Genomic DNA, 24752 nt, shown 5'->3' with positions numbered 1-24752 from the left:
TTAGAGAAGAGAGAGTGTGTGCCAAGGTTACTATATGACAAACTGTATATTTATATTAGAGAAGAGAGAGAGTGTGTCAAGGTTACCATATGACAAACTATATATTTATATTAGAGGCGAGAGAGTGTGTGTGTCAGGATTCCCATATGACAAACTGTATATTTATAATAGAGGCGAGAGAGAGTGTGTCAAGGTTACCATATGACAAACTGTATATTTATAATAGAGGCGAGAGAGAGTGTGTCAAGGTTACCATATGACAAACTGCATATTTATATTAGAGAAGAGAGAGTATGTGTCAAGGTTACCATATGACAAACTCTATATTTATATTAGAGAAGAGAGAGTGTGGGCCAAGGTTACTATATGATAAACTGTATATTTATATTAGAGAAGAGAGAGTGTGTGTCAGGATTCCCATATGACAAACTGTATATTTATAACAGAGGCGAGAGAGAGTGTGTAAAGGTTACCATATGACAAACTATATATTTATATTAGAGGCGAGAGAGTGTGTGTGTCAGGATTCCCATATGACAAACTGTATATTTATAATAGAGGCGAGAGAGAGTGTGTCAAGGTTACCATATGACAAACTGTATATTTATATTAGAGAAGAGAGAGTGTGTGTCAAGGTTACTATATGCCAAACTCTATATTTATATTAGAGAAGAGAGAGTGTGTGCCAAGGTTACTATATGACAAACTGTATATTTATATTAGAGAAGAGAGAGTGTGTGTCAGGATTCCCATATGACAAACTGTATATTTATAATAGAGGCGAGAGATAGTGTGTCAAGGTTACCATATGACAAACTGTATATTTATATTAGAGAAGAGAGAGTGTGTGTCAATGTTACCATATGACAAACTGTATATTTATATTAGAGAAGATAGAGTGTGTGTCAGGATACCCATATGACAAACTGTATATTTATAATAGAGGCGAGAGAGAGTGTGTCAAGGTTACCATATGACAAACTATATATTTATATTAGAGGCTAGAGAGTGTGTGTGTCAGGATTCCCATATGACAAACTGTATATTCAGAATAGAGGCGAGAGAGAGTGTGTCAAGGTTACCATATGACAAACTGTATATTTATATTAGAGGCGAGAGAGTGTGTCAAGGTTACCATATGACAAACTGTATATTTATATTAGAGAAGAGAGAGTGTGTGTCAAGGTTACCATATGACAAACTGTATATTTATATTAGAGGCGAGAGAGAGTGTGTCAAGGTTACCATATGACAAACTGTATATTTATATTAGAGAAGAGAGAGTGTGCGTCAAGGTATGACAAACTGTATATTTATATTACAGGCGAGAGATAGTGTGTCAAGGTTACCATATGACAAACTGTGTATTTATATTAGAGAAGAGAGAGTGTGTGTCCAGGTTACCATATGACAAATTGTATATTTATATTAGAGAAGAGAGAGTGTGTGCCAAGGTTACTATATGACAAACTGTATATTTATATTAGAGAAGAGAGAGAGTGTGTCAAGGTTACCATATGACAAACTATATATTTATATTAGAGGCGAGAGAGTGTGTGTGTCAGGATTCCCATATGACAAACTGTATATTTATAATAGAGGCGAGAGAGAGTGTGTCAAGGTTACCATATGACAAACTGTATATTTATAATAGAGGCGAGAGAGAGTGTGTCAAGGTTACCATATGACAAACTGCATATTTATATTAGAGAAGAGAGAGTATGTGTCAAGGTTACCATATGACAAACTCTATATTTATATTAGAGAAGAGAGAGTGTGGGCCAAGGTTACTATATGATAAACTGTATATTTATATTAGAGAAGAGAGAGTGTGTGTCAGGATTCCCATATGACAAACTGTATATTTATAACAGAGGCGAGAGAGAGTGTGTAAAGGTTACCATATGACAAACTATATATTTATATTAGAGGCGAGAGAGTGTGTGTGTCAGGATTCCCATATGACAAACTGTATATTTATAATAGAGGCGAGAGAGAGTGTGTCAAGGTTACCATATGACAAACTGTATATTTATATTAGAGAAGAGAGAGTGTGTGTCAAGGTTACTATATGCCAAACTCTATATTTATATTAGAGAAGAGAGAGTGTGTGCCAAGGTTACTATATGACAAACTGTATATTTATATTAGAGAAGAGAGAGTGTGTGTCAGGATTCCCATATGACAAACTGTATATTTATAATAGAGGCGAGAGATAGTGTGTCAAGGTTACCATATGACAAACTGTATATTTATATTAGAGAAGAGAGAGTGTGTGTCAATGTTACCATATGACAAACTGTATATTTATATTAGAGAAGAGAGAGTGTGTGTCAGGATACCCATATGACAAACTGTATATTTATAATAGAGGCGAGAGAGAGTGTGTCAAGGTTACCATATGACAAACTATATATTTATATTAGAGGCGAGAGAGTGTGTGTGTCAGGATTCCCATATGACAAACTGTATATTCAGAATAGAGGCGAGAGAGAGTGTGTCAAGGTTACCATATGACAAACTGTATATTTATATTAGAGGCGAGAGAGTGTGTCAAGGTTACCATATGACAAACTGTATATTTATATTAGAGAAGAGAGAGTGTGTGTCAAGGTTACCATATGACAAACTGTATATTTATATTAGAGAAGAGAGAGAGTGTGTGTCAAGGTTACCATATGACAAACTGTATATTAATATTAGAGAAGAAAGAGTGTGTGTCAAGGTTACCATATGACAAACTGTATATTTATATTAGAGGCGAGAGAGAGTGTGTTAAGGTTACCATATGACAAACTGTATATTTATATTAGAGAAGAGAGAGTGTGTGTCAAGGTTACCATATGACAAACTGTATATTCATATTAGAGGCGAGAGCGTGTGTGTCAAGGGTACCATATGACAAACTGTATATTTATATTAGAGAAGAGAGAGTGTGTGTCAAGGGTACCATATGACAAACTGGATATTTATGTTAGAGAAAAGAGAGTGTGTGTGTCAGCATTCCTGACAGACAAACTGTATATTTATAATAGAGGCGAGAGAGAGTGTGTCAAGGTTACCATATGACAAACTATATATTTATATTAGAGGCGAGAGAGTGTGTGTGTCAGCATTCCTGACAGACAAACTGTATATTTATAATAGAGGTGAGAGAGAGTGTATCAAGTTTACCATATGACAAACTGTATATTTATATTAGAGGCGAGAGAGTGTGTGTGTCAAGGTTACCATTTGACAAACTGTATATTTATATTAGAGAAGAGAGAGTGTGAGTCAAGATTACGATATGACAAACTGTATATTTATATTCGAGGCGAGAGAGAGTGTGTCAAGGTTACCATACGACAAAATGTATATTTATAATAGAGGCGAGAGAGAGTTTGTCAAGGTTACCATATGACAAACTGTATATTTATATTAGAGGCGAGAGAGAGTGTGTGTCAAGGTTACCATATGACAAACTGTATATTTATATTAGAGAAGAGAGAGTGTGTGTCAAGGTTACCATATGACAAACTGTATATTTATATTATAGAAGAGAGATTGTGTGTCAAGGTTACCATATGACAATCTGTATATTTATATTAGACAAGGGAGAGTGTGCGTCAAGGTTACCATATGACAAACTGTATATTTATATTAGAGAAGAGACAGTGTGTGTCAAGGTTACCATATGACAAACTGTATATTTATATTAGAGGCGAGAGAGAGTGTGTGTCAAGGTTACCATATGACAAACTATATCTTTATATGAGAGAAGAGAGAGTGTGTGTCAAGGTTACCATATGACAAACTGTATATTTATATTAGAGAAGAGCGAGTGTGTGTCAAGGTTACCATATGACAAACTGTATATTTATATTAGAGAAGAGGGAGTGTGTGTCAAGGTTACCATATGACAAACTGTATATTTATATTAGAGAAGAGAGAGTGTGTGTCAAGGTTACCATATGACAAACTGTATATTTACATTAGAGAAGAGGGAGTGTGTGTCAAGGTTACCATATGACAAACTGAATATTTATATTAGAGGCGAGAGAGAGTGTGTCAAGGTAACCATGTGACAAACTGTATATTTATATTAGAGGCGAGAGAGAGTGTGTGTCAAGGTTACCATATGACAAACTGTATATTTATATTAGAGAAGATAGAGTGTGTGTCAAGGTTACCATATGACAAACTGTATATTTATATTAGAGGCGAGAGAGAGTGTGTCAAGGTTATCATATGACAAACTGTATATTTATATTAGAGAAGAGAGAGTGTGTGTCAAGATATGACAAACTGTATATTTATATTAGAGGTGAGAGAGTGTGTGTCAAGGTTACCATATGACAAACTGTATATTTATATTATAGGCGAGAGAGAGTGTGTCAAGGTTACCATATGACAAACTGTACATTTATATTAGAGGCGAGAGAGAGTGTGTGTCAAGGTTACCATATGACAAACTGTATATTTATATTAGAGGCGAGAGAGAGTGTGTGTCAAGGTTACCATATGACAAACTGTATATTTATATTAGAGAAGGGAGAGTGTGTGTCAAGGTTACCATATGACAAACTGTATATTTATATTAGAGAAGAGAGAGTGTGTGTCAAGGTTACCATATGACAAACTGTATATTTATATTAGAGAAGAGAGAGTGCGCGTCAAGGTATGACAAACTGTATATTTATATTGGAGGCGAGAGATAGTGTGTCAAGGTTACCATATGACAAACTGTATATTTATATTAGAGGCGAGAGGGAGTGCGTCAAGGTTACCATATGACAAACTGTATATTTATATTAGAGGCGAGAGAGAGTGTGTCAAGTTTACCATATGACAAATTGTATATTTATATTAGAGGAGAGAGAGAGTGTGTCAAGGTTACCATATGACAAATTGTATATTTATATTAGAGGCGAGAGAGTGTGTGTGTCAAGGTTACCATATGACAAACTGTACATTTATATTAGAGGCGAGAGAGAGTGTGTCAAGGTTACCATATGACAAACTATATTTATATTAGAGAAGAAAGAGTGTGTGTCAAGGTTACCATATGACAAACTGTATATTTATATTAGAGAAGAGAGAGTGTGTGTCAAGGTTACCATATGACAAACGGTATATTTATATTAGAGGCTAGAGAGAGTGTGTCAAGGTTACCATATGACAAACTATATATTTATATTAGAGAAGAGAGAGTGTGCGTGAAGGTATGACAAACTGTATATTTATATTACAGGCGAGAGATAGTGTGTCAAGGTTACCATATGACAAACTGTGTATTTATATTAGAGAAGAGAGAGTGTGTGTCAAGGTTACCATATGACAAACTGTATATTTATATTAGAGAAGAGAGAGTGTGTGCCAAGGTTACATATGACAAACTGTATATTTATATTAGAGAAGAGAGAGAGTGTGTCAAGGTTACCATATGACAAACTATATATTTATATTAGAGGCGAGAGAGTGTGTGTGTCAGGATTCCCATATGACAAACTGTATATTTATAATAGAGGCGAGAGAGAATGTGTCAAGGTTGCCATATGACAAACTGTATATTTATATTAGAGAAGAGAGAGTGTGTGTCAAGGTTACCATATGACAAACTCTATATTTATATTAGAGAAGAGAGAGTGTGTGCCAAGGTTATTATATGACAAACTGTATATTTATATTAGAGAAGAGGGAGTGTGTGTCAGGATTCCCATATGACAAACTGTATATTTATAACAGAGGTGAGAGAGAATGTGTCAAGGTTACCATATGACAAACTATATATTTATATTAGAGGCGAGAGAGTATGTGTGTCAGGATTCCCATATGACAAACTGTATATTTATAATAGAGGCGAGAGAGAGTGTCTCAAGGTTACCATATGACAAACTGTATATTTATATTAGAGAAGAGAGAGTGTGTGTCAAGGTTACTATATGACAAACTCTATATTTATATTAGAGAAGAGAGAGTGTGTGCCAAGGTTACTATATGACAAACTGTATATTTATATTAGAGAAGAGAGAGTATGTGTCAGGATTCCCATATGACAAACTGTATATTTATAATAGAGGCGAGAGATAGTGTGTCAAGGTTACCATATGACAAAATGTATATTTATATTAGAGAAGAGCAAGTGTGTGTCAGGATTCCCATATGACAAACTGTATATTTATAAAAGCGGCGAGAGAGAGTGTGTCAAGGTTACCATATGACAAACTATATATTTATATTAGAGGCGAGAGAGTGTGTGTGTCAGGATTCCCATATGACAAACTGTATATTTATAATAGAGAAGAGAGAGTGTGAGTCAAGATTACGATATGACAAACTGTATATTTATTTTCGAGGCAAGAGAGAGTGTGTCAAGGTTACCATACGAGAAACTGTATATTTATAATAGAGGCGAGAGAGAGTTTGTCAAGGTTACCATATGACAAACTGTATATTTATATTAGAGGTGAGAGAGAGTGTGTGCCAAGGTTACCATATGACAAACTGTATATTTATATTAGAGAAGAGAGAGTGTGTGTCAAGGTTACCATATGACAAACTGTATATTTATATTAGAGAAGAGAGAGTGAGTGTCAAGGTTACCATATGACAAACTGTATATTTATATTAGAGAAGAGAGAGTGTGTGTCAAGGTTACCATATGACAAACTGTACATTTATATTAGAGGCGAGAGAGAGTATGTGTGTCAAGGTTACCATATGACAAACTGTATATTAATATTAGAGAGGAAAGAGTGTGTGTCAAGGGTACCATATGACAAACTGTATATTTATATTAGAGAAGAGAGAGTGTGTGTCAAGGTTACCATATGACAAACTGTATATTTATATTAGAGAAGAGAGAGTGTGTGTCAAGGTTACTATATGACAAACTGTATATTTATATTAGAGAAGAGAGAGTGTTGGTCAAGGTTACCATATTACAAACTGTACATTTATATTAGAGAAGAGAGAGTGTGTGTCAAGGTTACCATATGACAAACTGGATATTTATATTAGAGGCGAGAGAGAGTGTGTTAAGGTTACCATATGACAAACTGTATATTTATATTAGAGAAGAAGAGTGTGTGTCAAGGTTACCATATGACAAACTGTATATTCATATTAGAGGCGAGAGCGCTTGTGTCAAGGGTACCATATGACAAACTGTATATTTATATTAGAGAAGAGAGAGTGTGTGTCAAGGGTACCATATGACAAACTGTATATTTATATTAGAGAAAAGAGAGTGTGTGTCAAGGTTACCATATGACAAACTGTATATTTATATTAGAGAAGAGAGAGTGTGTGCCAGGGTTACTATATGACAAACTGTATATTTATATTAGAGAAGAGAGAGTGTGTGTCAGGATTCCCATATGACAAACTGTTTATTTATAATAGAGGCGAGAGAGTGTGTCAAGGTTACCATATGACAAACTATATATTTATATTAGAGGCGAGAGAGTGTGTGTGTCAGCATTCCAATATGACAAACTGTATATTCATAATAGAGGTGAGAGAGAGTGTGTCAAGGTTACCATATGACAAACTGTATATTTATATTAGAGGTGAGAGAGTGTGTGTGTCAAGGTTACCATATGACAAACTGTATATTTATATTAGAGAAGAGAGAGTGTGAGTCAAGATTACGATATGACAAACTGTATATTTATATTCGAGGCGAGAGAGAGTGTGTCAAGGTTACCATACGACAAACTGTATATTTATAATAGAGGCGAGAGAGAGTTTGTCAAGGTTACCATATGACAAACTGTATATTTATATTAGAGGCGAGAGAGAGTGTGTCAAGGTTATCATATGAGAAACTGTATATTTATATTAGAGAAGAGAGAGTGTGTGTCAAGATATGACAAACTGTATATTTATATTAGAGGTGAGAGAGTGTGTGTCAAGGTTACCATATGACAAACTGTATGTTTATATTAGAGGCGAGAGAGAGTGTGTCAAGGTTACCATATGACAATCTGTATATTTATATTAGAGAAGAGAGAGTGTGCGTCAAGGTATGACAAACTGTATATTTATATTACAGGCGAGAGATAGTGTGTCAAGGTTACCATATGACAAACTGTGTATTTATATTAGAGAAGAGAGAGTGTGTGTCAAGGTTACCATATGACAAACTGTATATTTATATTAGAGAAGAGAGAGTGTGTGCCAAGGTTACATATGACAAACTGTATATTTATATTAGAGAAGAGAGAGAGTGTGTCAAGGTTACCATATGACAAACTATATATTTATATTAGAGGCGAGAGAGTGTGTGTGTCAGGATTCCCATATGACAAACTGTATATTTATAATAGAGGCGAGAGAGAATGTGTCAAGGTTACCATATGACAAACTGTATATTTATATTAGAGAAGAGAGAGTGTGTGTCAAGGTTACCATATGACAAACTCTATATTTATATTAGAGAAGAGAGAGTGTGTGCCAAGGTTATTATATGACAAACTGTATATTTATATTAGAGAAGAGGGAGTGTGTGCCAGGATTCCCATATGACAAACTGTACATTTATAACAGAGGTGAGAGAGAATGTGTCAAGGTTACCATATGACAAACTATATATTTATATTAGAGGCGAGAGAGTATGTGTGTCAGGATTCCCATATGACAAACTGTATATTTATAATAGAGGCGAGAGAGAGTGTCTCAAGGTTACCATATGACAAACTGTATATTTATATTAGAGAAGAGAGAGTGTGTGTCAAGGTTACTATATGACAAACTCTATATTTATATTAGAGAAGAGAGAGTGTGTGCCAAGGTTACTATATGACAAACTCTATATTTATATTAGAGAAGAGAGAGTGTGTGTCAAGGTTACCATAAGACAAACTGTATATTTATATTAGAGAGGAGAGAGAGTGTGTCAAGGTTACCATAAGACAAACTGTATATTTATATTAGAGAGGAGAGAGTATGTGTCAAGGTTACCATATGACAAACTGTATATTTATATTAGAGAAGAGAGAGTGTGTGTCAAGGTTACCATATGACAAACTGTATATTTATATTAGAGAAGAGAGAGTGTGTGTCAAGGTTACCATATGACAAACTGTATATTTATATTAGAGGCGAGAGAGAGTGTGTCAAGGTAACCATGTGACAAACTGTATATTTATATTAGAGAAGAGAGAGTGTGTGTCAAGGTTATCATATGACAAACTGTATATTTATATTAGAGAAGAGAGAGTGTGTGTCAAGGTTACCATATGACAAACTGTATATTTATATTAGAGGCGAGAGAGAGTGTGTCAAGGTTATCATATGACAAACTGTATATTTATATTAGAGAAGAGAGAGTGTGTGTCAAGATATGACAAACTGTATATTTATATTAGAGGTGAGAGAGTGTGTGTCAAGGTTACCATATGACAAACTGTATGTTTATATTAGAGGAGAGAGAGAGTGTGTCAAGTTTACCATATGACAAACTTTATATTTATATTAGAGGCGAGAGAGTGTGTGTCAAGGTTACCATATGACAAACTGTCCATTTATATTAGAGGCGAGAGAGAGTGTGTCAAGGTTACCATATGACAAACTGTATATTTATATTAGAGAAGAGAGAGTGTGTGTCAAGGTTACCATATGACAAACTGTATATTTATATTAGAGAAGAGAGAGTGTGTGTCATGGTTACCATATGACAAACTGTATATTTATGTTAGAGAAGAGAGAGTGTGCTTCAAGGTATGACAAACTGTATATTTATATTGGAGGCGAGAGATAGTGTGTCAAGGTTACCATATGACAAACTGTATATTTATATTAGAGGCGAGAGAGAGTGTGTCAAGGTTACCATATGACAAACTGTATATTTATATTAGAGGCGAGAGAGAGTGTGTCAAGTTTACCATATGACAAATTGTATATTTATATTAGAGGAGAGAGAGAGTGTGTCAAGGTTACCATATGACAAACTGTACATTTATATTAGAGGCGAGAGAGAGTGTGTCAAGGTTACCATATGACAAACTGTATATTTATATTAGAGAAGAGAGAGTGTGTGTAAAGGTTACCATATGACAAACTGTATATTTATATTAGAGGCGAGAGAGAGTGTGTCAAGGTTACCATATGACAAACTGTATATTTATATTAGAGAAGAGAGAGTGTGCGTCAAGGTATGACAAACTGTATATTTATATTACAGGCGAGAGATAGTGTGTCAAGGTTACCATATGACAAACTGTGTATTTATATTAGAGAAGAGAGAGTGTGTGTCCAGGTTACCATATGACAAATTGTATATTTAAATTAGAGAAGAGAGAGTGTGTGCCAAGGTTACTATATGACAAACTGTATATTTATATTAGAGAAGAGAGAGAGTGTGTCAAGGTTACCATATGACAAACTATATATTTATATTAGAGGCGAGAGAGTGTGTGTGTCAGGATTCCCATATGACAAACTGTATATTTATAATAGAGGCGAGAGAGAGTGTGTCAAGGTTACCATATGACAAACTGTATATTTATAATAGAGGCGAGAGAGAGTGTGTCAAGGTTACCATATGACAAACTGCATATTTATATTAGAGAAGAGAGAGTATGTGTCAAGGTTACCATATGACAAACTCTATATTTATATTAGAGAAGAGAGAGTGTGGGCCAAGGTTACTATATGATAAACTGTATATTTATATTAGAGAAGAGAGAGTGTGTGTCAGGATTCCCATATGACAAACTGTATATTTATAACAGAGGCGAGAGAGAGTGTGTCAAGGTTACCATATGACAAACTATATATTTATATTAGAGGCGAGAGAGTGTGTGTGTCAGGATTCCCATATGACAAACTGTATATTTATAATAGAGGCGAGAGAGAGTGTGTCAAGGTTACCATATGACAAACTGTATATTTATATTAGAGAAGAGAGAGTGTGTGTCAAGGTTACTATATGCCAAACTCTATATTTATATTAGAGAAGAGAGAGTGTGTGCCAAGGTTACTATATGACAAACTGTATATTTATATTAGAGAAGAGAGAGTGTGTGTCAGGATTCCCATATGACAAACTGTATATTTATAATAGAGGCGAGATATAGTGTGTCAAGGTTACCATATGACAAACTGTATATTTATATTAGAGAAGAGAGAGTGTGTGTCAATGTTACCATATGACAAATTGTATATTTATATTAGAGAAGAGAGAGTGTGTGTCAGGATTCCCATATGACAAACTGTATATTTATAATAGAGGCGAGAGAGAGTGTGTCAAGGTTACCATATGACAAACTATATATTTATATTAGAGGCGAGAGAGTGTGTGTGTCAGGATTCCCATATGACAAACTGTATATTCAGAATAGAGGCGAGAGAGAGTGTGTCAAGGTTACCATATGACAAACTGTATATTTATATTAGAGGCGAGAGAGTGTGTCAAGGTTACCATATGACAAACTGTATATTTATATTAGAGAAGAGAGAGTGTGTGTCAAGGTTACCATATGACAAACTGTATATTTATATTAGAGAAGAGAGAGAGTGTGTGTCAAGGTTACCATATGACAAACTGTATATTAATATTAGAGAAGAAAGAGTGTGTGTCAAGGTTACCATATGACAAACTGTATATTTATATTAGAGGCGAGAGAGAGTGTGTTAAGGTTACCATATGACAAACTGTATATTTATATTAGAGAAGAGAGAGTGTGTGTCAAGGTTACCATATGACAAACTGTATATTCATATTAGAGGCGAGAGCGTGTGTGTCAAGGGTACCATATGACAAACTGTATATTTATATTAGAGAAGAGAGAGTGTGTGTCAAGGGTACCATATGACAAACTGGATATTTATGTTAGAGAAAAGAGAGTGTGTGTGTCAGCATTCCTGACAGACAAACTGTATATTTATAATAGAGGCGAGAGAGAGTGTGTCAAGGTTACCATATGACAAACTATATATTTATATTAGAGGCGAGAGAGTGTGTGTGTCAGCATTCCTGACAGACAAACTGTATATTTATAATAGAGGTGAGAGAGAGTGTGTCAAGTTTACCATATGACAAACTGTATATTTATATTAGAGGCGAGAGAGTGTGTGTGTCAATGTTACCATTTGACAAACTGTATATTTATATTAGAGAAGAGAGAGTGTGAGTCAAGATTACGATATGACAAACTGTATATTTATATTCGAGGCGAGAGAGAGTGTGTCAAGGTTACCATACGACAAAATGTATATTTATAATAGAGGCGAGAGAGAGTTTGTCAAGGTTACCATATGACAAACTGTATATTTATATTAGAGGCGAGAGAGAGTGTGTGTCAAGGTTACCATATGACAAACTGTATATTTATATTAGAGAAGAGAGAGTGTGTGTCAAGGTTACCATATGACAAACTGTATATTTATATTATAGAAGAGAGATTGTGTGTCAAGGTTACCATATGACAATCTGTATATTTATATTAGACAAGGGAGAGTGTGCGTCAAGGTTACCATATGACAAACTGTATATTTATATTAGAGAAGAGACAGTGTGTGTCAAGGTTACCATATGACAAACTGTATATTTATATTAGAGGCGAGAGAGAGTGTGTGTCAAGGTTACCATATGACAAACTATATCTTTATATGAGAGAAGAGAGAGTGTGTGTCAAGGTTACCATATGACAAACTGTATATTTATATTAGAGAAGAGCGAGTGTGTGTCAAGGTTACCATATGACAAACTGTATATTTATATTAGAGAAGAGGGAGTGTGTGTCAAGGTTACCATATGACAAACTGTATATTTATATTAGAGAAGAGAGAGTGTGTGTCAAGGTTACCATATGACAAACTGTATATTTACATTAGAGAAGAGGGAGTGTGTGTCAAGGTGACCATATGACAAACTGAATATTTATATTAGAGGCGAGAGAGAGTGTGTCAAGGTAACCATGTGACAAACTGTATATTTATATTAGAGGCGAGAGAGAGTGTGTGTCAAGGTTACCATATGACAAACTGTATATTTATATTAGAGAAGATAGAGTGTGTGTCAAGGTTACCATATGACAAACTGTATATTTATATTAGAGGCGAGAGAGAGTGTGTCAAGGTTATCATATGACAAACTGTATATTTATATTAGAGAAGAGAGAGTGTGTGTCAAGATATGACAAACTGTATATTTATATTAGAGGTGAGAGAGTGTGTGTCAAGGTTACCATATGACAAACTGTATATTTATATTATAGGCGAGAGAGAGTGTGTCAAGGTTACCATATGACAAACTGTACATTTATATTAGAGGCGAGAGAGAGTGTGTGTCAAGGTTACCATATGACAAACTGTACATTTATATTAGAGGCGAGAGAGAGTGTGTGTCAAGGTTACCATATGACAAACTGTATATTTATATTAGAGAAGGGAGAGTGTGTGTCAAGGTTACCATATGACAAACTGTATATTTATATTAGAGAAGAGAGAGTGTGTGTCAAGGTTACCATATGACAAACTGTATATTTATATTAGAGAAGAGAGAGTGCGCGTCAAGGTATGACAAACTGTATATTTATATTGGAGGCGAGAGATAGTGTGTCAAGGTTACCATATGACAAACTGTATATTTATATTAGAGGCGAGAGGGAGTGCGTCAAGGTTACCATATGACAAACTGTATATTTATATTAGAGGCGAGAGAGAGTGTGTCAAGTTTACCATATGACAAATTGTATATTTATATTAGAGGAGAGAGAGAGTGTGTCAAGGTTACCATATGACAAATTGTATATTTATATTAGAGGCGAGAGAGTGTGTGTGTCAAGGTTACCATATGACAAACTGTACATTTATATTAGAGGCGAGAGAGAGTGTGTCAAGGTTACCATATGACAAACTGTATATTTATATTAGAGAAGAAAGAGTGTGTGTCAAGGTTACCATATGACAAACTGTATATTTATATTAGAGAAGAGAGAGTGTGTGTCAAGGTTACCATATGACAAACGGTATATTTATATTAGAGGCGAGAGAGAGTGTGTCAAGGTTACCATATGACAAACTATATATTTATATTAGAGAAGAGAGAGTGTGCGTGAAGGTATGACAAACTGTATATTTATATTACAGGCGAGAGATAGTGTGTCAAGGTTACCATATGACAAACTGTGTATTTATATTAGAGAAGAGAGAGTGTGTGTCAAGGTTACCATATGACAAACTGTATATTTATATTAGAGAAGAGAGAGTGTGTGCCAAGGTTACATATGACAAACTGTATATTTATATTAGAGAAGAGAGAGAGTGTGTCAAGGTTACCATATGACAAACTATATATTTATATTAGAGGCGAGAGAGTGTGTGTGTCAGGATTCCCATATGACAAACTGTATATTTATAATAGAGGCGAGAGAGAATGTGTCAAGGTTGCCATATGACAAACTGTATATTTATATTAGAGAAGAGAGAGTGTGTGTCAAGGTTACCATATGACAAACTCTATATTTATATTAGAGAAGAGAGAGTGTGTGCCAAGGTTATTATATGACAAACTGTATATTTATATTAGAGAAGAGGGAGTGTGTGTCAGGATTCCCATATGACAAACTGTATATTTATAACAGAGGTGAGAGAGAATGTGTCAAGGTTACCATATGACAAACTATATATTTATATTAGAGGCGAGAGAGTATGTGTGTCAGGATTCCCATATGACAAACTGTATATTTATAATAGAGGCGAGAGAGAGTGTCTCAAGGTTACCATATGACAAACTGTATATTTATATTAGAGAAGAGAGAGTGTGTGTCAAGGTTACTATATGACAAACTCTATATTTATATTAGAGAAGAGAGATTGTGTGTCAGGATTCCCATATGACAAACTGTATATTTATAATAGCGGCGAGAGAGAGTGTGTCAAGGTTACCATATGACAAACTATATATTTATATTAGAGGCGAGAGAGTGTGTGTGTCAGGATTCCCATATGACAAACTGTATATTTATAATAGAGAAGAGAGAGTGTGAGTCAAGATTACGATATGACAAACTGTATATTTATTTTCGAGGCAAGAGAGAGTGTGTCAAGGTTACCATACGAGAAACTGTATATTTATAATAGAGGCGAGAGAGAGTTTGTCAAGGTTACCATATGACAAACTGTATATTTATATTAGAGGTGAGAGAGAGTGTGTGCCAAGGTTACCATATGACAAACTGTATATTTATATTAGAGAAGAGAGAGTGTGTGTCAAGGTTACCATATGACAAACTGTATATTTATATTAGAGAAGAGAGAGTGAGTGTCAAGGTTACCATATGACAAACTGTATATTTATATTAGAGAAGAGAGAGTGTGTGTCAAGGTTACCATATGACAAACTGTACATTTATATTAGAGAAGAGACAGTGTGTGTCAAGGTTACCATATGACAAACTGTATATTTATATTAGAGGCGAGAGAGAGTGTGTGTCAAGGTTACCATATGACAAACTGTATATTAATATTAGAGAGGAAAGAGTGTGTGTCAAGGGTACCATATGACAAACTGTATATTTATATTAGAGAAGAGAGAGTGTGTGTCAAGGTTACCATATGACAAACTGTATATTTATATTAGAGAAGAGAGAGTGTGTGTCAAGGTTACTATATGACAAACTGTATATTTATATTAGAGAAGAGAGAGTGTTGGTCAAGGTTACCATATGACAAACTGTACATTTATATTAGAGAAGAGAGAGTGTGTGTCAAGGTTACCATATGACAAACTGGATATTTATATTAGAGGCGAGAGAGAGTGTGTTAAGGTTACCATATGACAAACTGTATATTTATATTAGAGAAGAAGAGTGTGTGTCAAGGTTACCATATGACAAACTGTATATTCATATTAGAGGCGAGAGCGCTTGTGTCAAGGGTACCATATGACAAACTGTATATTTATATTAGAGAAGAGAGAGTGTGTGTCAAGGGTACCATATGACAAACTGTATATTTATATTAGAGAAAAGAGAGTGTGTGTCAAGGTTACCATATGACAAACTGTATATTTATATTAGAGAAGAGAGAGTGTGTGCAAGGGTTACTATATGACAAACTGTATATTTATATTAGAGAAGAGAGAGTGTGTGTCAGGATTCCCATATGACAAACTGTTTATTTATAATAGAGGCGAGAGAGTGTGTCAAGGTTACCATATGACAAACTGTATATTTATATTAGAGAAGAGAGAGTGTGTGTCAAGGTTACCATATGACAAACTGTATATTTATATTAGAGAAGAGAGAGTGTGTGTCATGGTTACCATATGACAAACTGTATATTTATGTTAGGGAAGAGAGAGTGTGCTTCAAGGTATGACAAACTGTATATTTATATTGGAGGCGAGAGATAGTGTGTCAAGGTTACCATATGACAAACTGTATATTTATATTAGAGGCGAGAGAGAGTGTGTCAAGGTTACCATATGACAAACTGTATATTTATATTAGAGGCGAGAGAGAGTGTGTCAAGTTTACCATATGACAAATTGTATATTTATATTAGAGGAGAGAGAGAGTGTGTCAAGGTTACCATATGACAAACTGTACATTTATATTAGAGGCGAGAGAGAGTGTGTCAAGGTTACCATATGACAAACTGTATATTTATATTAGAGAAGAGAGAGTGTGTGTCAGGGTTACCATATGACAAACTGTATATTTATATTAGAGGCGAGAGAGAGTGTGTCAAGGTTACCATATGACAAACTGTATATTTATATTAGAGAAGAGAGAGTGTGCGTCAAGGTATGACAAACTGTATATTTATATTACAGGCGAGAGATAGTGTGTCAAGGTTACCATATGACAAACTGTGTATTTATATTAGAGAAGAGAGAGTGTGTGTCCAGGTTACCATATGACAAATTGTATATTTATATTAGAGAAGAGAGAGTGTGTGCCAAGGTTACTATATGACAAACTGTATATTTATATTAGAGAAGAGAGAGAGTGTGTCAAGGTTACCATATGACAAACTATATATTTATATTAGAGGCGAGAGAGTGTGTGTGTCAGGATTCCCATATGACAAACTGTATATTTATAATAGAGGCGAGAGAGAGTGTGTCAAGGTTACCATATGACAAACTGTATATTTATAATAGAGGCGAGAGAGAGTGTGTCAAGGTTACCATATGACAAACTGCATATTTATATTAGAGAAGAGAGAGTATGTGTCAAGGTTACCATATGACAAACTCTATATTTATATTAGAGAAGAGAGAGTGTGGGCCAAGGTTACTATATGATAAACTGTATATTTATATTAGAGAAGAGAGAGTGTGTGTCAGGATTCCCATATGACAAACTGTATATTTATAACAGAGGCGAGAGAGAGTGTGTAAAGGTTACCATATGACAAACTATATATTTATATTAGAGGCGAGAGAGTGTGTGTGTCAGGATTCCCATATGACAAACTGTATATTTATAATAGAGGCGAGAGAGAGTGTGTCAAGGTTACCATATGACAAACTGTATATTTATATTAGAGAAGAGAGAGTGTGTGTCAAGGTTACTATATGCCAAACTCTATATTTATATTAGAGAAGAGAGAGTGTGTGCCAAGGTTACTATATGACAAACTGTATATTTATATTAGAGAAGAGAGAGTGTGTGTCAGGATTCCCATATGACAAACTGTATATTTATAATAGAGGCGAGAGATAGTGTGTCAAGGTTACCATATGACAAACTGTATATTTATATTAGAGAAGAGAGAGTGTGTGTCAATGTTACCATATGACAAACTGTATATTTATATTAGAGAAGATAGAGTGTGTGTCAGGATACCCATATGACAAACTGTATATTTATAATAGAGGCGAGAGAGAGTGTGTCAAGGTTACCATATGACAAACTATATATTTATATTAGAGGCTAGAGAGTGTGTGTGTCAGGATTCCCATATGACAAACTGTATATTCAGAATAGAGGCGAGAGAGAGTGTGTCAAGGTTACCATATGACAAACTGTATATTTATATTAGAGGCGAGAGAGTGTGTCAAGGTTACCATATGACAAACTGTATATTTATATTAGAGAAGAGAGAGTGTGTGTCAAGGTTACCATATGACAAACTGTATATTTATATTAGAGGCGAGAGAGAGTGTGTCAAGGTTACCATATGACAAACTGTATATTTATATTAGAGAAGAGAGAGTGTGCGTCAAGGTATGACAAACTGTATATTTATATTACAGGCGAGAGATAGTGTGTCAAGGTTACCATATGACAAACTGTGTATTTATATTAGAGAAGAGAGAGTGTGTGTCCAGGTTACCATATGACAAATTGTATATTTATATTAGAGAAGAGAGAGTGTGTGCCAAGGTTACTATATGACAAACTGTATATTTATATTAGAGAAGAGAGAGAGTGTGTCAAGGTTACCATATGACAAACTATATATTTATATTAGAGGCGAGAGAGTGTGTGTGTCAGGATTCCCATATGACAAACTGTATATTTATAATAGAGGCGAGAGAGAGTGTGTCAAGGTTACCATATGACAAACTGTATATTTATAATAGAGGCGAGAGAGAGTGTGTCAAGGTTACCATATGACAAACTGCATATTTATATTAGAGAAGAGAGAGTATGTGTCAAGGTTACCATATGACAAACTCTATATTTATATTAGAGAAGAGAGAGTGTGGGCCAAGGTTACTATATGATAAACTGTATATTTATATTAGAGAAGAGAGAGTGTGTGTCAGGATTCCCATATGACAAACTGTATATTTATAACAGAGGCGAGAGAGAGTGTGTAAAGGTTACCATATGACAAACTATATATTTATATTAGAGGCGAGAGAGTGTGTGTGTCAGGATTCCCATATGACAAACTGTATATTTATAATAGAGGCGAGAGAGAGTGTGTCAAGGTTACCATATGACAAACTGTATATTTATATTAGAGAAGAGAGAGTGTGTGTCAAGGTTACTATATGCCAAACTCTATATTTATATTAGAGAAGAGAGAGTGTGTGCCAAGGTTACTATATGACAAACTGTATATTTATATTAGAGAAGAGAGAGTGTGTGTCAGGATTCCCATATGACAAACTGTATATTTATAATAGAGGCGAGAGATAGTGTGTCAAGGTTACCATATGACAAACTGTATATTTATATTAGAGAAGAGAGAGTGTGTGTCAATGTTACCATATGACAAACTGTATATTTATATTAGAGAAGAGAGAGTGTGTGTCAGGATACCCATATGACAAACTGTATATTTATAATAGAGGCGAGAGAGAGTGTGTCAAGGTTACCATATGACAAACTATATATTTATATTAGAGGCGAGAGAGTGTGTGTGTCAGGATTCCCATATGACAAACTGTATATTCAGAATAGAGGCGAGAGAGAGTGTGTCAAGGTTACCATATGACAAACTGTATATTTATATTAGAGGCGAGAGAGTGTGTCAAGGTTACCATATGACAAACTGTATATTTATATTAGAGAAGAGAGAGTGTGTGTCAAGGTTACCATATGACAAACTGTATATTTATATTAGAGAAGAGAGAGAGTGTGTGTCAAGGTTACCATATGACAAACTGTATATTAATATTAGAGAAGAAAGAGTGTGTGTCAAGGTTACCATATGACAAACTGTATATTTATATTAGAGGCGAGAGAGAGTGTGTTAAGGTTACCATATGACAAACTGTATATTTATATTAGAGAAGAGAGAGTGTGTGTCAAGGTTACCATATGACAAACTGTATATTCATATTAGAGGCGAGAGCGTGTGTGTCAAGGGTACCATATGACAAACTGTATATTTATATTAGAGAAGAGAGAGTGTGTGTCAAGGGTACCATATGACAAACTGGATATTTATGTTAGAGAAAAGAGAGTGTGTGTGTCAGCATTCCTGACAGACAAACTGTATATTTATAATAGAGGCGAGAGAGAGTGTGTCAAGGTTACCATATGACAAACTATATATTTATATTAGAGGCGAGAGAGTGTGTGTGTCAGCATTCCTGACAGACAAACTGTATATTTATAATAGAGGTGAGAGAGAGTGTATCAAGTTTACCATATGACAAACTGTATATTTATATTAGAGGCGAGAGAGTGTGTGTGTCAAGGTTACCATTTGACAAACTGTATATTTATATTAGAGAAGAGAGAGTGTGAGTCAAGATTACGATATGACAAACTGTATATTTATATTCGAGGCGAGAGAGAGTGTGTCAAGGTTACCATACGACAAAATGTATATTTATAATAGAGGCGAGAGAGAGTTTGTCAAGGTTACCATATGACAAACTGTATATTTATATTAGAGGCGAGAGAGAGTGTGTGTCAAGGTTACCATATGACAAACTGTATATTTATATTAGAGAAGAGAGAGTGTGTGTCAAGGTTACCATATGACAAACTGTATATTTATATTATAGAAGAGAGATTGTGTGTCAAGGTTACCATATGACAATCTGTATATTTATATTAGACAAGGGAGAGTGTGCGTCAAGGTTACCATATGACAAACTGTATATTTATATTAGAGAAGAGACAGTGTGTGTCAAGGTTACCATATGACAAACTGTATATTTATATTAGAGGCGAGAGAGAGTGTGTGTCAAGGTTACCATATGACAAACTATATCTTTATATGAGAGAAGAGAGAGTGTGTGTCAAGGTTACCATATGACAAACTGTATATTTATATTAGAGAAGAGCGAGTGTGTGTCAAGGTTACCATATGACAAACTGTATATTTATATTAGAGAAGAGGGAGTGTGTGTCAAGGTTACCATATGACAAACTGTATATTTATATTAGAGAAGAGAGAGTGTGTGTCAAGGTTACCATATGACAAACTGTATATTTACATTAGAGAAGAGGGAGTGTGTGTCAAGGTTACCATATGACAAACTGAATATTTATATTAGAGGCGAGAGAGAGTGTGTCAAGGTAACCATGTGACAAACTGTATATTTATATTAGAGGCGAGAGAGAGTGTGTGTCAAGGTTACCATATGACAAACTGTATATTTATATTAGAGAAGATAGAGTGTGTGTCAAGGTTACCATATGACAAACTGTATATTTATATTAGAGGCGAGAGAGAGTGTGTCAAGGTTATCATATGACAAACTGTATATTTATATTAGAGAAGAGAGAGTGTGTGTCAAGATATGACAAACTGTATATTTATATTAGAGGTGAGAGAGTGTGTGTCAAGGTTACCATATGACAAACTGTATATTTATATTATAGGCGAGAGAGAGTGTGTCAAGGTTACCATATGACAAACTGTACATTTATATTAGAGGCGAGAGAGAGTGTGTGTCAAGGTTACCATATGACAAACTGTATATTTATATTAGAGGCGAGAGAGAGTGTGTGTCAAGGTTACCATATGACAAACTGTATATTTATATTAGAGAAGGGAGAGTGTGTGTCAAGGTTACCATATGACAAACTGTATATTTATATTAGAGAAGAGAGAGTGTGTGTCAAGGTTACCATATGACAAACTGTATATTTATATTAGAGAAGAGAGAGTGCGCGTCAAGGTATGACAAACTGTATATTTATATTGGAGGCGAGAGATAGTGTGTCAAGGTTACCATATGACAAACTGTATATTTATATTAGAGGCGAGAGGGAGTGCGTCAAGGTTACCATATGACAAACTGTATATTTATATTAGAGGCGAGAGAGAGTGTGTCAAGTTTACCATATGACAAATTGTATATTTATATTAGAGGAGAGAGAGAGTGTGTCAAGGTTACCATATGACAAATTGTATATTTATATTAGAGGCGAGAGAGTGTGTGTGTCAAGGTTACCATATGACAAACTGTACATTTATATTAGAGGCGAGAGAGAGTGTGTCAAGGTTACCATATGACAAACTATATTTATATTAGAGAAGAAAGAGTGTGTGTCAAGGTTACCATATGACAAACTGTATATTTATATTAGAGAAGAGAGAGTGTGTGTCAAGGTTACCATATGACAAACGGTATATTTATATTAGAGGCTAGAGAGAGTGTGTCAAGGTTACCATATGACAAACTATATATTTATATTAGAGAAGAGAGAGTGTGCGTGAAGGTATGACAAACTGTATATTTATATTACAGGCGAGAGATAGTGTGTCAAGGTTACCATATGACAAACTGTGTATTTATATTAGAGAAGAGAGAGTGTGTGTCAAGGTTACCATATGACAAACTGTATATTTATATTAGAGAAGAGAGAGTGTGTGCCAAGGTTACATATGACAAACTGTATATTTATATTAGAGAAGAGAGAGAGTGTGTCAAGGTTACCATATGACAAACTATATATTTATATTAGAGGCGAGAGAGTGTGTGTGTCAGGATTCCCATATGACAAACTGTATATTTATAATAGAGGCGAGAGAGAATGTGTCAAGGTTGCCATATGACAAACTGTATATTTATATTAGAGAAGAGAGAGTGTGTGTCAAGGTTACCATATGACAAACTCTATATTTATATTAGAGAAGAGAGAGTGTGTGCCAAGGTTATTATATGACAAACTGTATATTTATATTAGAGAAGAGGGAGTGTGTGTCAGGATTCCCATATGACAAACTGTATATTTATAACAGAGGTGAGAGAGAATGTGTCAAGGTTACCATATGACAAACTATATATTTATATTAGAGGCGAGAGAGTATGTGTGTCAGGATTCCCATATGACAAACTGTATATTTATAATAGAGGCGAGAGAGAGTGTCTCAAGGTTACCATATGACAAACTGTATATTTATATTAGAGAAGAGAGAGTGTGTGTCAAGGTTACTATATGACAAACTCTATATTTATATTAGAGAAGAGAGAGTGTGTGCCAAGGTTACTATATGACAAACTGTATATTTATATTAGAGAAGAGAGAGTATGTGTCAGGATTCCCATATGACAAACTGTATATTTATAATAGAGGCGAGAGATAGTGTGTCAAGGTTACCATATGACAAAATGTATATTTATATTAGAGAAGAGCAAGTGTGTGTCAGGATTCCCATATGACAAACTGTATATTTATAAAAGCGGCGAGAGAGAGTGTGTCAAGGTTACCATATGACAAACTATATATTTATATTAGAGGCGAGAGAGTGTGTGTGTCAGGATTCCCATATGACAAACTGTATATTTATAATAGAGAAGAGAGAGTGTGAGTCAAGATTACGATATGACAAACTGTATATTTATTTTCGAGGCAAGAGAGAGTGTGTCAAGGTTACCATACGAGAAACTGTATATTTATAATAGAGGCGAGAGAGAGTTTGTCAAGGTTACCATATGACAAACTGTATATTTATATTAGAGGTGAGAGAGAGTGTGTGCCAAGGTTACCATATGACAAACTGTATATTTATATTAGAGAAGAGAGAGTGTGTGTCAAGGTTACCATATGACAAACTGTATATTTATATTAGAGAAGAGAGAGTGAGTGTCAAGGTTACCATATGACAAACTGTATATTTATATTAGAGAAGAGAGAGTGTGTGTCAAGGTTACCATATGACAAACTGTACATTTATATTAGAGGCGAGAGAGAGTATGTGTGTCAAGGTTACCATATGACAAACTGTATATTAATATTAGAGAGGAAAGAGTGTGTGTCAAGGGTACCATATGACAAACTGTATATTTATATTAGAGAAGAGAGAGTGTGTGTCAAGGTTACCATATGACAAACTGTATATTTATATTAGAGAAGAGAGAGTGTGTGTCAAGGTTACTATATGACAAACTGTATATTTATATTAGAGAAGAGAGAGTGTTGGTCAAGGTTACCATATTACAAACTGTACATTTATATTAGAGAAGAGAGAGTGTGTGTCAAGGTTACCATATGACAAACTGGATATTTATATTAGAGGCGAGAGAGAGTGTGTTAAGGTTACCATATGACAAACTGTATATTTATATTAGAGAAGAAGAGTGTGTGTCAAGGTTACCATATGACAAACTGTATATTCATATTAGAGGCGAGAGCGCTTGTGTCAAGGGTACCATATGACAAACTGTATATTTATATTAGAGAAGAGAGAGTGTGTGTCAAGGGTACCATATGACAAACTGTATATTTATATTAGAGAAAAGAGAGTGTGTGTCAAGGTTACCATATGACAAACTGTATATTTATATTAGAGAAGAGAGAGTGTGTGCCAGGGTTACTATATGACAAACTGTATATTTATATTAGAGAAGAGAGAGTGTGTGTCAGGATTCCCATATGACAAACTGTTTATTTATAATAGAGGCGAGAGAGTGTGTCAAGGTTACCATATGACAAACTATATATTTATATTAGAGGCGAGAGAGTGTGTGTGTCAGCATTCCAATATGACAAACTGTATATTCATAATAGAGGTGAGAGAGAGTGTGTCAAGGTTACCATATGACAAACTGTATATTTATATTAGAGGTGAGAGAGTGTGTGTGTCAAGGTTACCATATGACAAACTGTATATTTATATTAGAGAAGAGAGAGTGTGAGTCAAGATTACGATATGACAAACTGTATATTTATATTCGAGGCGAGAGAGAGTGTGTCAAGGTTACCATACGACAAACTGTATATTTATAATAGAGGCGAGAGAGAGTTTGTCAAGGTTACCATATGACAAACTGTATATTTATATTAGAGGCGAGAGAGAGTGTGTCAAGGTTATCATATGAGAAACTGTATATTTATATTAGAGAAGAGAGAGTGTGTGTCAAGATATGACAAACTGTATATTTATATTAGAGG

Source organism: Ambystoma mexicanum, chromosome 3q, assembly GCF_040938575.1.
Source record: "Ambystoma mexicanum isolate Mex_15411 chromosome 3q, UKY_AmexF1_1, whole genome shotgun sequence".
NCBI classification, from domain to species: Eukaryota; Metazoa; Chordata; class Amphibia; order Caudata; family Ambystomatidae; genus Ambystoma; species Ambystoma mexicanum.
Note: the sequence above shows the minus strand (reverse complement) of the source record.